Consider the following 3,109-nt stretch of genomic DNA (forward strand, 5'->3'; position numbering starts at 1 on the left):
ATTTCCGGCGGATTTGGCCGCCGGAAAAAGGGGTTTTTTTGGTAGTGAAATATTCATGTTATTAATTATCAGATGACCATTAACGGACTTGAGAACCCGATCCATTAATGAGAGTATGTTAACAATTTAATATTATAGCCCACCAAGTAGTCTAGACTAATGGTGTTCATGGCCCGGGTTGATCGGTTTGGAGTCGTTTTAACAATTCAACCCAATGTTGGTGGGTTAAAAATTTTCAACCCAACCCAACCCAAATAAAAGTTCAACCCAACCCAACACGTTCGGGTTGATCGGGTTGTGTTTAAACAATGTAAAATCACATAAAAATAAAGGAAACTTTTCTTTAAAATACGACCGACCATTCAAGATAATATGCAAGTTCATCAAATATTTAATTATTACAATAAAAATGTTTAAACCACATGATAATACATCAATCAACAACAATAGTTTTAGACGTTTCCATCCTCGATGCTTTCGCTTTCTTGACGTTGAGGTTGGTCATGTCATGATTGTCATCTACAATTCAAAGCTAAAGTTAAGGTCGGGTTCATCGGGTTGTCGGGTTGGTCGGGTTTTTTTGGACCTGATCCGATTCCAACCCAATAAGGTCGGGTTGGCTAATTTTTTTATCGATCATGCATCGGGTTATCTCGGGTTGGGTTTTTTTTTTTTAAATGTGGGTTGGGTTGGTCGGGTTCATCGGGTTTTTGAGCACCCCTAGTCTAGACCCCTATCACTCTAATGACTCTAATTATTGTTTTAAATTATGAGAAAGATATTCGTACAATACAACGAGATATATCTCAATTTTAATATTTCATTTTATTCATTTTCTTTGTCGATATAATACGATTTTATGTAGTTTTAGAAAACGATAATATTTTTAAATATAAATTTGAAAAAAAAATGTATTGATAATAACATTAAATTAACTATTTAAAAGTTATTATTTTCTGTATAATTTCTTTATATCAAATTTTTATTATAATTTAATAACAAAGTAATTTATTTGTCTTTAATAATATAATTTTTATAAGAATGATAATTAAGTATTATGTTAAAAATCAATTTTTTATTATCCTAATTATATTTTCATTTTTTATATTTTAAATGAAATGTTTATCCTGCATTTGATTATGTTTATCTGCGGTTAGTTACACAAATTAAAAAATAAAGGTTTAATAAGTTGTATTTACGCACAATTTACTTGTAATATTGAATATTAAATAATATGTATCAACAAACAGTACTTCATGCATAAAATATTGTTTTTAAAATTTTTTATCAAATACCTTATAATATAGTATAGATAGACAACTTGAACAAACTAAGACTAAAACAACATCGAAGTTGGGGAAATTGTAAATTGTCCTTTGTTCATGGGCAGGGTCATTCTTATTCATTGTTGTTATCATAATAAAATCATGATGCTTATACTTTATGAAACAACATTTCACTGTTTTACTATGTAAAATGACACTATATGAAACAACACTTTAATGTTCGGCATCATAGAGAGAAAGAAAAATTCAATGTTAAACCGATATCATCCATCTAATTATTCTAATCCAATGGATTGATGAGACGTGTTGCTCCGCAGCTCCTTCATTGTCACGTGGATGCATAATGCATTCTTTTACTTACAAATGTTCATGTCAAAATTCTTTTTTAATTTTTTAGATGACGTTTGTTTTTAAATAGATGCTGAAGTCTGAAGTTTTATTTTATTTTTTATTAATAAGAGGTGGTGCGAAAGTCTGAAATCTGAATCAATAGAACTCTTTGTTTTTGTAAACTGACAAACGTATGACGTTTGAAATCTGAATCAATAGAACTCTTTGTTTTTGTAAAATTCGATGCAAACATTTTGCAAAATTCTATTGATTTTTCATAAAATATTTCCATTACTAAAAATCATCTAAACAATTGCTTAACAAATAGAACATAACAAGAACCTTTTGGATACATTTCAGACTTCCGATGCTATCAGGAATGCCGGTCGGTAAGTTTGTTTATGGAAAGATTGATACTTTTGATAAATGATAGATCGCCGATAGAAGTTTTTGTTTCACATTAATATTCTAAGTTTTTGGGTTATAAGTTATAATTTTGGTTCTCTCTAAAGGATTCCAAAAACAATTGTCAACATCAATCACATTGTTATTGGATGCATTATTACTAGTTGGTGAAACTTTCCATTTCATAAATTTGTGTATATCAAATTATCAACACTAAGTAATGAAGCAATAAACTGTAAAATTCAAATAAAACAATTGTATTGTAAATCAAGATCAAGACATCTAAAATTGTATCGATCAAGTAAATGGTAATATAAAACTGTAAAATGATCAAGTCATCAAAACATCTATATTGATCAAGTAATCAAGATTCAAGAGGCAAAATGAATACTTAAATCGGAAAAATGAAAACAAAGACCAAACAACACTATAGCAAGTGAGTTGATTTGTTCCTAGCTTAATAATCAACTTAAATTCATCAATAAGAATAGTGTTTGAGTTGAGTTCAAATGAGTTATTAGTGTGTGTACTTTTTGTCTCATCAATAATTAGTGTGTGTACTTTTTGTCTCTTATGCTTTCATTACCGGCACGCCAAAAAAATATATTATAAGTTTAGTCCCTGGACTTCTATAATTGTCATCTTTCACCCGTCTCTCTATACCCACCGGTCATCACTGCCGACCTCAGAGGCGGATCTACCTTAAGGTGGTAGGGGTCCTGGGCCCCCAACAAATTTTACCTATGAAAGCCCAAATTTTTTTTTTTACTTTGTATTTTTTAACTAAATATATATGGGCCCCCAACAAAATGAGACAAGAGGCCCCTTTTCACTCTTCAGCCTTCTACTCTTCTTCTGTTCTTCATCGGATGCGAGTATGCGACCACGCCGACCAGGACCAGGACCAACGAGCAGCAACCATCTTCTCTTCTTCTGACCGAGCGACCGACTGTGCTGCGACTCTGCTGTGTGTGCGACGAAACCCTAGCGGCTAGCGGCCTAGCCGACTGACCGAGCGGACGAGGCACGAGCGGTCCGAGACCGACTGTGCTGCTGACCTGCTGTGACTCTTGACTTGGGTAAAGATT

Source organism: Cynara cardunculus (genome assembly GCF_001531365.2).
Source record: "Cynara cardunculus var. scolymus isolate 2C chromosome LG 8, CcrdV1, whole genome shotgun sequence".
NCBI lineage: Eukaryota > Viridiplantae > Streptophyta > Magnoliopsida > Asterales > Asteraceae > Cynara > Cynara cardunculus.